General features: G+C 35.0%; 1 protein-coding gene across 3 annotated transcripts in view; it reads left to right on the top strand.

Annotated features, from left to right (window-relative positions):
• PHF14 (PHD finger protein 14) overlaps positions 1-12,687 on the top strand; it is a 157,645-nt gene that overhangs the window by 129,502 nt on the left and 15,456 nt on the right. The window lies entirely within an intron of this gene.

The raw sequence follows: 12,687 nt of genomic DNA, 5'->3' as shown, positions 1-12,687 counted from the left end.
GTAAGTCTTTCAGTATCTGCTTAATGAGTTAATATTTGAAATTGACTGCAGCTGCTGACTGTTGCATTATTTGTATGATTTATGTCTCATCTGAATTCAACCCACAGTACTGGTGAGAATGAAATTGCTAAGGAAGAGTTCAAATGCAGCCATGGAAAAGAGAAATAGGAGAAAAGATTAAAGAAGGCAAAGTGGCTAACAGCTAAGGATTTTGGGAAGGTGGAGAAAAATTGAGAAGGATATAGAAATCAGTATTCAAAAAGACTCTTGGGCTCACAAATGTGAGGACACACAACTTCTAGTAGGGGAAAGTAAGCAAAATCCCATGAGTTGCCACGTTAGAGTTAAGTACAGATTTTTCCTAATTACAATTTGTTTTTCTCTTAGGTAGGCCAGTCTGAATCTAAAACTCATTTACTTGTGTCATGAGTGGTATGACATTTGTGGGATATAATTTGATCACTCAGATGAGGCTTTGTTCTACTTGTCTAGTCATTCCTCCTAATAGGAATAATGGTTTAATATTGAGCTCTCTTCAACAGGAGGGAAGGGTGGCATCCAGTCCTCTTATTACTGCACTTCTTTCCAACCTCTTTTCATGCTCTAAAATCAGATTTAACTGTGTGTAGGATCGGAACAGTGTCCAGCTATGTGGCATAGGACAAAAACCACTGCAGAAATGATTAACATATTGAATGTTTAGATTTAGACACCTGTGAAATTTTTATAACTGTGAGGGATTCAGGAAAGTGTGTGTATTCATCAGTGTACTTCAGATGCAGAAACACTTTGGGTTATAAAGTAACCAAACTACCCTTAAAGTTATAAATATACTTTATTCTGTGTTTTCAAAAGCTGTGCAGACCTCAGTAAAATTTAAGTTGTACAGATTTAAATGCCTGAATAATTTTAATTAGTGTCCATCCTAAAATAAGGAAGTTTCCTCTGGTTGAGTTAATATTGTGTATATTTATTGGATTTTTTAAGAATTAGGATTGAAAAGTGGAATTGAAAGAAGAATTCAATGCATTTGAAAGTGGATAGGTGTGTGTCATCCTAATTTCATTGTAGTTTCATTAAACCTTCCTAGCAGTTTATATAGTATTGGTGGTTTCCCTCCAATAGTAATACTTAAGACAGGAATTTTGTTCCCACAAGCCTTTCAAAATTCAGAACTGTACCATTGTTAGTATGCCCTGAGTCAATACATTAATTTTTTTCTCTGATATCACACATTCTTTACCATAAACAGATGAAAGAAAATTCTCTGGACACCGTGATTATTTAAAATGTTTTAAATGTAAGAATACACCTGCTTGAATAACACTGTAATCATCTGACAAAATTGAAAGGCTGATGAATCAGCTTTCATGACCCTTACTCTGTTTTCTGTGGTCTCCTTCACTGTGCATCTGGCAGTTGCAGCATATTTAGTAAATATATTTATATAGTTTTTTGATGGCTATATAGTGGCATTGAAGAAAGTGAAGGTTTGTTGTTAAAGTAGTTTTGCTTTCCCTTTCTCATGTAGTGGCTAAAGAGCAAGATCTGTGGGCTGTATCTTGATACCACTTCTCATAGCAACACTTTACTCCACAGGGATTGATGGTATCAATGGTTGGTTATCCAAGTAAGAAAATACTAGTTTTGACAGTTCCCTTAAACCTGACTCTCTTAAGAGGCATATTTTCATCTTTAATTAGAAGTAAAATAGAAGTACATGAGTTATGTGTTTTAATTTCCTTTGCCAATCCTGTGGCAAATCAGTTAATCATGTTTTAATAGTGTAAGCCTAGAGGCTAACAGAGCTGATCTTTTTTGAATGTCTGCATTGCCAGAACAGTACAGAGGAAAAGCTGTGCCGTCCTTTCTTTTGCATAAAAAAATTAATTAAACAACCAACCCTATTTCCCCTACAAGAAAAGCATGTATAAGGCATGGAGCACTTTAGGGTAAAACATGAATGATGTGTTGGTAGCATATGAACATGAAGAGGTTATGTATCTGTGGTGCTTTTTTGAGTGCTGTATTTAAACTATAAAAGCTGTGCAAAGCATTGTGGTTCTAAAGACAGACTGTAGCTGCTATAAATATGTTCTTCTTGTCATAGTGTTAATTTAAAAAAAAAAAAAAGCAGTTACCCACATAGGGTGAGTTGAACTGCATATTTAGTTTTTGAGCACTAAATTTTTTTGTTTAACTTCTGAAGGGATTTTCCAGTCAGAAAAGGGATTGGAAATGTCCATGCTGTTTGGACCTAGCAGTCTGTTTTCTGATGAAAATCGTAAGTGATAACTTGTTAGTTATTTTGTATCATAGATAAATAATTCCCTTTTATATCAGTAGTTGTGGGACTGTGATTTTGGAATGAGGTTAATTTGTACTCTGAGCCTTCTGCTACACTTATATCTGCAAACAGACAAAACACCAAAAAAAAATACACCACAAACACTAAATGATGTGCTTTAACAAAGAGAAGAAAACACTGGGTCTTCTGTGTCATCCATTCCCTCGTAGATGTAGGATGGATCCCCCCAGTGCATTTTTTAGTACTTTTTTCTGGTTTTAAAGCTTTTGAGCAATGGTGGTTTTCACGATTCCAAGGTCTTTTCCTTTACAGTCTTTTACAATAAACATCCTGTAAGGTGTTTATTACAGAATGTTTATTATACCACTCCTCTTTGTTTTCTATGAGAGAAAACGAAAGAGTTGCAACAGATTACAGAACTGGAATTGCTATGCATTTCAGATATTTTCTGGGCCTAAGTCAGATTCATTGTAGAAAAGACTGATATTTGCTTCCTTGACTGAAATGTGGTTATTTGGCCCATAATCCATCTCTTCTTGTCAGAGTGTGTCTTCCAGCCATCAGACTCATTTATCAAAACAGAAGAGTTGAGTCACCTATTCACATCATTTGGCACTCAAGAGATTTGTTTGATTTTACTTTTCATGCTTCTACAAGTAATTATTATTATTATTACTGTAGTTCCCATTAATATTTCAGAACAAAGGTGCTTAGCCACATGCCTAAAGAGCCTTAGAGTCTGACTGTGTTAAAAGTGAATTAATAATGAACAGAGGAAAGGAACATAATACCTTTGACTACTGAAGTGGTTCCTCTGTAAAATAAACTGGGAAATACAGTTAAGCATGTAAATGCACTGGAGTTAGGAATTCATATTTTCCATTTAATCTCTTCACATAACTGTTTTATGTAATCTTCTTAATAACTAAACCTAAAGGTCGCAAGATGGCTGGAAAATGCTGCCATGCAGTTCTGCTTTTGAAGTCAAAATTTATTTATGTATATTTAAGCTGTAAATGGCCTTATGAAATGAGGGCTCCTCTTAGAAGAATATTATTAATTTAAAAAATGAATTAGGTCTGTTCAAAATTTCCACAAATCCAAGACATTTTTCTTTATTTAACCTTTTCACAGTCTCTGCCCTTCTTTAAAGTACATTCAGTCCTATATCATCTGTTACCCAGCAAGGTATTTAATACATGACTGGGCATCATTTGCATTATACAAGAAGATTAACTTTACAAGCTCTGTTATTAATCTGAGTAGCTCTACATATTGACCTATGAAAGAACATAATTAAGTTAGCTTAATTAAGTTAATTAATTGTTACACTCTGATGAACTTACTATTGAGAGGAAATTAAAGGCAAATAGAAAATGGCATTCATTGGTTTGAAATCATATTTTAAAGGATTTCACAAAGATACTTTATATATAGATGACAAAAATATCTATTGTGTAATAACCAAAGCTGAGACAATTAAAATCCCTGCAGTTTTCTCCTTTATTGCCTGACATTCAGCCATATTTCTAAAAGTAATTTAAAAAGTGTGCTAAAAAATTAGAAAAAAACTGTTGTGGGTTTCTTTTTCCCTAATATCCAAATAATTGAATTCAGAAATCGACACCACTGTCTACATATGGACTACAGAGAAAAGCACACCATCAAAGTTAAGGGATTTGATACCACACTCTCCTTTGGGGTAGAGAAAGGAGGGAAGGATTGAAAGATCCCTCCCAGGGGAGCAGTCAGTCCCCCTTCACATGTGCATACTCATCAGCTTAAGAATGTCTTTCTCCTGCAGTGGTGGAAGGGAAAGGAGTGGCATTCCTGGAATTTACTCCAGTCAGCTGCATTTCTGTTGTCAGGAGTGCCTGCAGGTTCACTGCAGGAAAACATTCAGGGTTTCAGCACAGACCCTGTGCATGATAGACCCTCCACACAACTTGGGCATCTGGGAACGTTCATCAGTCTTGGTATGCACTGATATGTACCCTGCAGATCATCCGTTCCAAGTAACCGTAATTAATAAACAGTAAGAGGAAAATGGCAAAACATGCAAAAAATGTGCCACGATGAATGCTGCAAATGAGCATTTTATTAATCTGTGAGATTCATTAATTTTGCTGTGGCTTTAAATGGGAATTATTTTCCATGAAAAATTATTAGTTCTCTACTATTTCTTTTTCTTTATTTGCCAGGTCTATGCATTTTCTGGATGGCATCCTCAGAGATTTTAGGATTTCTGCTTTCTTTTTGTTGTAAAAATTAGTATTTTAACTCAAGTAAAAATATTTTCCCTGAGGTATTGTTCTTTGGCATTTCCAGATCACATGACAGGGTCATTGATCTGTGGATACATTCTCTGGAAAAACAGCAGCATTGAAAACAGGAAAGCAGTGGCATTTAGGATCGTTTGTGTGCAAATTTGTATTCATATTCTGAAGATAGATAAGTTGGAATTGCATTCCTCCAAAGAGAAAAAAAAAAAGATCTTTCCTTGAATGATACTAGAAACAACTTTTAAAATTGATAGGATCAGAAAAAGCCATTAAATTGCCTCTACTGTATATTTAATAAGACACATTGTTTAACACCTTGCCCACAAAAAAAAAAGAAAAATTAATTTTTGTAAATTCAGTTTGAAATGAGCATGTTGTTAAATTTGGCCCCTTTAAAGTGTTGTGGAGCATTAAACAACTTGTTATATTCTAAGAGGAAAGAACAGCATTAATTTCAGCTTCAATGACATGCTTAAGTCATAATTTACTTTTTTTGTTAGAGGAACGGAGTGGAAAATTGATTGGAAAATTAGAATTAAGCAAGCTTTGGGGAAAATACTAGGAAATTGTTCAAGTTGAAGGCTGTTTCCCACCTGCTGTATATTTTGATAGATGTATTGATGTCAGTGAACTTCAGTGTACCTGTGTGCACTGTCTGGTCAGCTTTGACTGTATTGCTTTGAGATATCCGTGAGGTGGCACGGTGCCATGTTGTGGAAGCTACTGTTGCCGTTTGCTGTGTGGCACCTGTGATGTACAATGGAAGTTCTTTCCTGGAGGAAAGTAAATGTAGCTCCTTTCTTCGATATTTTATGTGCACACTCCTAATGTTCTTTCTTTTTTCTTTCTCTTCTGAGGGATTTGTTGTCTTCTCTCTTATCTGTAATATTTGAATGAAAAATTAAGCTAATACATTCTCTGGTCATTGCATGCAGTGTAAGTATTAGACTTCACATTGCACTATATGAACAAAGCAGTGATCCTTTTTCTGGGTGATACATGATATCAGAAATTTTCCGTTTTATTTTAATATGACAGGTTGAAAATATCATCAGAAACCCTTTAATTTATTATAGACTAGATTTCAGATAATGAAGCTTGAGCATAGTTGAAAATTTCAATGTCATCCTTAAGGGAATGAAGATAAGCGGAAGTCAGTCAGTAATCATTAATATAACGTAGGTTATATAGATTTTCCCTGCCCAGTTGCTTCAGGGTTATCTCTAAACTGCAGTGCAATCCAAGTAGTGTTCCAGTGCTGCTTCATCGAAGTATTGTTTCTTTGCATTTCTCTCACTGTTAAACAGAATCTTTAGACATTGAAGAGTTCACATTGCCTAACTATTTCAGTGCAGTAGGATCAGTGATTTGCTATTTGTTAGAATAGCTCTTTTTGCTATTAATGTATATTTTTGTGAGTCATATATACATTAATCTACCTTAATTAACAGTAATTTAAAACTAAATTTATGTTAACTTCAAGTATGTATTTTCTGAAGACTATCAAGTAGATTAACACACACCATTATCTTTAATAGCCCTCACTGACCTGCTAAATCCTTCTTAAGTGAACAGTTTTCCTATAATTAATTTTTTATTTTTAAGAATGGCTACTTAGCTATCTGAGTCTCCCAAAACCTCTAGATTACCTGGAATACTCATAACTATATATTCTATGCTGTAGTTATGGGCTTTATTTTATTTAGAAACTAAAAGCGTTCCTGAAAATATAGTTAGATTCAGAGAAACTTAGACTGTGATGAGGAGTGGTATGTTTGGGAAGTTGGTTCTCCATTACCCAGTCCTAGTGTGTTTTACTCTGCTAAGATTCTTGTTTAATTTGGTTGAAAACATCACAGGAAATTAGCGCACACACACCTCCTGTCAATAAAGATACTTCCATGTCCCCTTATAAGGACTGCTTCGTATTATTCTTCATATACAGAATAGAGGTAGAGAGTCACCTACTGCAAGACTTAGCAAGCTAAAATTATTTGAAAGATGCTTGCAGAGGACTTCTCAGGGCACCTGGAGGAGGCTTTAACCTAGGGAGGTGGCTAAGATGGGGTTTGGAGATGCTCTGCAATTCAGGGGCCAGCAGACCAAGCCCTCAGCCAGTTTACACCAGCCCAAGCCCACGCTGCTGCTGAAAGGGCAGTCTGTGTTCACAGCCTTCCTGCTGCTCTTGTTGGACCAGCAGATACGTGAGCTGGCTTGGTGAGCTGGTCTCGCAGACCAGGCATGGGTCGTGGAGGATATACAGAACTGTGGACCACGACCTCCCTTTTCAGTGTCAGCATGCAGCATGGTCCAGGACTGACAGTGAGATTGCACTGTCATTTTTGTGCTCTAGAAAAAATAAATTAAAATAATCTTCAAAATACTCATTATTGTTTCTGGCTTTAATATATTAGCCAGTTCTTCTGTTTTTATCCATTCAAAAAGAACACTTTTTACTTATTTTACGGCTGTTTTCTCAGTTTACCCCACAAGAGTAGGCTTGTCATATCTGGGTTACTCAGGAGATTGACTAAAATTAAGAGCTACTGCCTAATGTTGTAACTAATGAAAATCCTGCTTCTTTCTGCAAATTAGGATCCCTTACTCCTTGTAAGATTTTCAGACAGGTGATCAGTTACACAAAATTTAAACTGTGATTTGGTGTCAAGAACTACAAGCACTGGAATTCACAGAAAGTGAATGAGGTGGCAGTGTGCCCAGGTGGCCAAGAAGGCCAATGGCATCCTGGCTTGTAGCAGAATTAGTGTGGCCAGCAGAACCAGGGCAGGGATTGTCCCCCTGTACTGAGCAAAATGATGAGGCTGCACCTTGAGTGCTGCATTCAGTTTTGGGCCCCTCAGTACAGGAAAGACACTGAGATGCTGGAGAGCATGTCCAGAGAAGGGCAACAGAGCTGGTGAAGGGTCTGGAGCACAAATCTTATGAGAAGTGGCTGAGTGACCTGGGGTTGTTCAGCTTGGAGAAAAGGAGACCTCATCACTCTCTACAACTACCTGAAAGGAGGTAGCAAGTGACAGTATCAGAAGAAATGGCCTCAAGTTGCACCAGGGGAGATTTAGATTGGATATTAGGAAAAATGTATTCAAGGAAATAGTTGTCAGAAATTGGAACAGGCTGCCCAAGGAAGTGGTTGAGTCACCATCCCTGGAGGTATTTAAAAGACTTGTAGATATTGCACTTAGGGACATGGTTGGACATGGCAGCATTAGGGTAATGGTTGGACTTGATGATTTTAGAGATCTTTTCCAGCTAAAGGATTCCATAATTCTGTGATTCTGTGTTCAAATCTAGGATTCTACCCTGAGAATTCTCTCTGAAACTGGAATAAATTCAAGTAGTAGGTTGTAATTTGGGGGGAGAATTACAATCAAAATTCCAAAATGAGCAGTCAGGGGAGAAAGTTACCTTAAATTTGTACAACCAAATGACAATAGAATCATTCCCTGTAAGTTTTTCAACCCATTGATTGTACTTGACTCCAGTGTCCTTCAAATTTTCAGTAGACTTTTTGTGTGTAGGCACTCACTATAGGTAAACTCCATTAGTCCAGTATTGGTCACATGGAGTGGGTATTATGAAAATAAATGTCCAGAGTTTAGGAGGATAAAGACAGGCCTATAAAAAATACCTGGTAGAGAAGTATAGAAAATTAAGTCAAAATAAAGTCATATTTCTTCTAATGTATCTCTGAATTTGGGAGGTATGATACTCAAAATGGAAGACAACATACAAAAACCATGAAGAAAGTGAATACAAGGAAAGGAGCAGAGAGATTTTTTTTTTTAATTCATTTTGAATGCTTATTTTTACTCTTATTTTCTGACAGGCTTTATTTATATAGTCAGCTTTCGGAAAAAAATCTTAGTAAGTCGGCATTTAAAAATGGATTCATCCACAGAATATAATTTGTGTGCATGTGTGCATGCTGTGCAAAATTTTAGATGTTTGTTTCTGCAAAATATTGCTTGTTTTAACAGCCTCTTTCTAGTTTCAAGGGTGGTATTTGAAATGAGGATACAGACAAGAGTTGTAGTGTCATTCAGAGCCTGTAGAGATGATCATTAGATCACCATTGCTCTATATTGTAGCCTGATAAGCAGCAGAGTAAAAATAACCCAATTTTGAAGTCATGTTGTTATTTGAGAAAGCTTTTAGTGTCTGCAGAGGCACTCAGTAATTCAAAAAGGGGAAGCTCATTAAAACCTTACAAAAAAAGTAAATCCAAACCCTGTTCCTGTAGGAAAGATGAAGTTGAAGAAACTTCCTTCTTAACCAGAAGCATGACACCCTGCAAGATCTCTCATGCCATGGAGGGAGATACATTTGATCCCTCCATCCCTCCCTCAAGATCTCATATAGAAATACTAAACACTCAGAGAAAAATTGAAATATATTTTAATTATTTTATCAAAGGTCAAAAGCTGGAAGAATTTGGAGTGTTCTTTAAAATACTACTGTTCCTAAAGTCTACTTTTTAAAAATTATTGCTACAATACTAGGTTTTTCAGGCAGAATTTCTTTATCTCAAAGGTAATTCTACTTAATAATAACATTTAATTTTGGAAACTAATATGGATAAATTTGATTTGGTCTTACCTTCATCTTGTAGTCTTCCTAGGTGTCTGCCAGTGGCCATTGAAGGTAAACAAGAAACTGGGCTAGGGAAACATTTGTTCTTACCCATTGTAGCACTCTATTTCTATGTCACAAGTTAACCCGCTAAAGCCCATGTGTAGTGATGAAGCCAAGAAATAGTGTCAAAATTTAAAACTTTTCAGATGCACTATTGTGTATGTGGTTTGGATTTTTTTTTAAAGCTAAGTTAGCATCTATGGATTTTGATTTATAGTTCACTGTTTAATACAAATGTAGCAGTCTGAGAAAATGGCTCTGCCACTTTTCTAGAGTATTATTACTTTAGAACTTCCTAATTTTTATTTACTGAATTAATGCTAGTTTATTTTCATTTAATAATTGAATTTAATAAGTAAGGGATCTCTATGTTACAGTCTGTGAAGCTCCTATAACACAAATTATCAAATAATTCTGTGCAATTATATATTATACTTTTTTCATGGCAGTCTTACTCAAAAGCTTGTAATTTTGGGTATTTATTTTTAGCTCCATAATTTATATCATTGATGCATTTTAATGTTGCAGTCAGGGTTCTTTGGTTAAAAGTACTGAATAAAAAAAAAGAAAGATCATTACTTCAAAGAGCTTTCCTTTCTAGTACAAAAACAGATATTGTGCATTAAAAAAAAATTAAAAAATATTTTGGAGTAGTTCTTTTTACTGCATTTTGGCTAGAGGTTGCCAAATAAGATAAATCTCGTTTTTTCAAGAGGAAAGACTGATAATAAGGCTGATAATATTGTCTTAAATATTTGAAAATTTCACTTTTTTTTCCTACAGAGTTTATTATTTAGCAGGTTATAATAGCCTCTACTTCTCTGCATAATATATAAACCTAAGTTAGTAATAGAAACGAGATTAAAGACACTGAAAAGATCACAGAATGGAACAAACAGATTCTTAGTCTTATTAATTGGTAAGCTTAAGATAGAGAGGTATTGCGCATATGAACTGAGAAATTGGAAGGTTGTTTACATTAATATTTTTCCACTGTTAAGGCTCATCATTAAGAGGCTTTATCAAATCAGACCAAGGATCTGTATCAAGCAGCTTCATCATCCATGTAGTCATGAAGTGAATGTCATCAAAAATCACTGGGCCTAAACACTTATCAGCTCACTATGGTAAAATGACTGCATTTTTATTTGCACAATAGCCTCAAATCCTCATATTAAAAAGTGGCAAATTTTTTTGCCCTTTACTGTTCTAAGTGTGACACATGTAACAATTATTCATCATTCCATAATGGATCATTTGTATCAGAGTCCTGTGTCTTTTCTCTATACATAGAATAAATATTTATGTTTTCTCATTTTTCTGAACTAGAAGATACTGATAGAATAGGTTTGAAGTGTCAACTATAATTCATTGCCTGCAAAGAAAAGCTTTATACTGATACTGTGTGAAAGGAAAAGAATATCTAAATCATTTCAGCAGTGAGCTTATAACCAAGATAATATCAGCATTTTCCTTCTTGAAAATATATATGCCATAAATTAAAGGAGGTCTTCAGTATTTTATTAAAATCCTTCTGACAAGTTTAACCCCATCTTCAACAGGAATATATGTATGAATATGAAAACCTTTTTTAAAAAAGGGAAGGTCAATTGAAAGTTAAAACAAGCTTGCAGTAGACTTCATACTAATCCTGCAAATATTTTTGTTTAGAACACATTACCAAACTATGACACTTATTTAGTGTAAATTTTATTTTATACTCATTTTATTCTTATAAAAAGCTTAAGATATACCTATCTATTTTGTACAATAGTAGTTTGGAAAAAAAAAAGAAAACAAGATTCACAAAAAATATGTATACTGAGTCTATTTGAATGAACTTAATTTAGTTAAAATTAGCCTTAGCAGTAAATGTAATAGTGAAGAGGTGCATATCATAGTATATAATTATGTTCAAATATACACGTAGCAAAGTAATTGGGTTAATAAGAATATAATTAGAATTCAAAGTATGTTTGTAATGAAGCGTTTTATACACAAATACTATGATTCAGTATCTTAACACATTTTCAGCTCTGTTTCCAGCTTCTTTAACAAGAAATGCAGGAAAATGTTGGTACTATTTGTAAGGAAGTAATAGCAGAAAAGTTGTATATGATGAAATCCTGAATCTGTTTTCCAGAATTTGTAGCTTTCCCTTTATTATTGTTTCAAAGTACTTCAAAGTATCATATGCCACATTTCTCTAATCCATTCAAGGCTGAGTGGTTAAGTTTCGTGCTTTCTATGTGAATGCTCCTTCCCCAAGCCCTGAGCTGGAGAAGCAGCAGCAGCAACTCCCACATTTACGGTCACTTGCTCCCTAATTCCAGCTGCAGCTTCGCAGTCTTATGAAAGAGGTGCTCTCCAAGGCACCTCATCAGAAGAGACTTTGCTTTTTTGGAGCCAGTCTCATGCACAGAAGATCCAAGGAATCCATCACAGGCTGGAACAGCTGTTTGCAAATAAGCAGAATGAAGTCTTGTTGTTTCTGATGTATGTGAGAATTTTACTTTGAACTCCAAGTGTTTTTTTCCAGCAATAAATTTAACTTTAATCACTCATTAGTATCACATCACACTGACGGTGAAATAAGCTGGAAGATTTAGTAAGGTCATGTATTTAACAAGAAACATGTGAAAATATAATTTTATGGGGTTTACCCAAAGTTTTCGTTTACATCTGCTGCCTAGAAACTTGATAATTGTTTTCTTTAAAATATCAGATATTAAAAGACAATGTGCAAATGAATCTTTCCTTTTCATGACAAAGTCATAGAAGCAGTCCATTTTATAAGCAATTAGTATGTTTGGAAGGTCATTAATGTAAAGCTGTGAATTTGTCCCCACTAGTGACATGAATAAGCTAAGTCATCTTATGGTATTTGCTGTTGTCAAATTGCATTAGCATCTTAGGCATGATAAGAATGTCATTAGTGTGAAGCAAAAATTAATTGCTATGATAAGGCAATAAAACTTGTTTAATACTGCATGATCAGTAGCTTGAAAGAAACTTGCAATTTCAATTTTAATTCTTTCTGTAAATATTTCTAGTTTCTACAGACTCTCAATCTTTACCTTTGTGATTATTTACAGACAGAGTAGAATTTACTCTTGGATGGGCACTCTGTAGAAACAGTGTTATGGGTGACTCCATTTGCTTGCCAGCTGTCCTTGCCAGAATGTTTTCAGCATATATATTAGGGAATTTGTTGCACTATCCCATCCTAAAATCAATGTGGAAGATAAGGGTGATGAGTTATGTTTTATTCCTTCTATTGTCCACCGAATGCATCTTGCGTAAGCAAATTTTCTAACTTTCAGGGAGATCAAACACAGGAAAGAGGAATCCAAGTGACAGACATTGAAATTAACAGTGGTTCTGTATCAAACTGCATAGAAATTAATTGATTAGCTTTGATCATGCTTTGTTCAGGTCTGAGGC

Source organism: Pipra filicauda, unplaced genomic scaffold, assembly GCF_003945595.2.
Source record: "Pipra filicauda isolate LSUMZ 115617 unplaced genomic scaffold, ASM394559v2 scaffold66_size7647185_pilon, whole genome shotgun sequence".
Classification (NCBI taxonomy): Eukaryota; Metazoa; Chordata; class Aves; order Passeriformes; family Pipridae; genus Pipra; species Pipra filicauda.
The sequence above is the reverse complement of the archived record's forward strand: the minus strand, read 5'-3'. Positions and strand labels throughout refer to the sequence as shown.